The sequence below is a fragment of the Sceloporus occidentalis genome, unplaced genomic scaffold (genome assembly GCF_023333645.1).
Source record: "Sceloporus occidentalis isolate IW3139 unplaced genomic scaffold, rSceOcc1.0.p SCAF_2, whole genome shotgun sequence".
Taxonomy (NCBI): domain Eukaryota; kingdom Metazoa; phylum Chordata; class Lepidosauria; order Squamata; family Phrynosomatidae; genus Sceloporus; species Sceloporus occidentalis.
The window spans coordinates 58983871-58984997 of record NW_028316982.1 but is presented as its reverse complement, the minus strand read 5'-3'; positions in this window follow the sequence as shown (position 1 = coordinate 58984997).

The window sequence follows — 1127 nt, the reverse complement described above, 5'->3', positions numbered from 1 at the left end:
AGGAGGCTCTTCTCCCCGCCTTTGAAACCTCTCTGTTCCACTGTTGGACTAAGGCCCAAAACACACTGCAGAAACAATCTAGTCTTGAGACAGCTTTAACTGCCCTGGCTCAATGCTAGGGATTCCTGGGAACTGTAGTTTTGTGAGACAGTCAGCATTCTCTCCCAGAGAGCTCTGGGGCCACAATAAACTATGAATCCCAGGGTTCCCTAGCACTGAACCAGGGCAGTTGAAGCGGTCTCAAACAGGGTTATTTCTGCAGTATGTTTTGGCCCTTAGACTGTCTTTACTCCTCCTCAGCACTGGGTAGAATATGCAGAAGTACCAGGGAGAGAAAGAGGGGCATCTACACTGTAGAAATAATGCAGTTTGACACCACTTTAACTGCCATAGGCTCCTTCCTACAGAATCCTGTGAGAGGCACCAGCAGTCTTTGGCAGAGAAGGCCTTTATGAGGCCTACATAAGGAACCTCTAGACTAGAGAAATAATGTAGTTTGACACCACTTTAACTACCATGGTGCCACCCTACAGAACCCTGGGATTTGTAGTTTTGTGAGAGGCACCAGCATTCTTTGGCAGCAACTGTAAAAATAATGCAGTTTGACACCACCTCTTCCTCCTACAGAATTCTGGGATGTGTAGTTTTGTGAGGCACTAGCACTCTTTGGCAGGGAAAGCAAAAGACTTTGTAAAACTGCAAATACCAGGATTCCATAGGAAGGAGCTACAGCACTTAAAGTGGTGTCAGTCTGCATTATTTCTACAGTGTAGATGCACCCAGGGAGATTTTGAAAGGAGAGGACAAGGGCCATCCAGCTGGAATTGCAAGAAGTGTTGAGCTGCAATACACTTATCTAAATCTCCTCCAGTAAATGTGTTTGCATTGAAAACCTATAGCAAGGCAGCAGCAGGCAAATGCAAGCCAGCCCAGAACATAAATTCACATGTGTTTGATTATGGCCACCCCATGAACTTTCATAGGGTTTTCTTAATACCACACCTGAGATCACACACCCCAATTCTGCTATGCTATCGTGTTTTGCAGGCCACACTTTTTCTGGAGCCAAACTAACAACCTATTTTCTCTGTCAAGAATCACCTAGAAACTCATGAAAGAGTAACTTG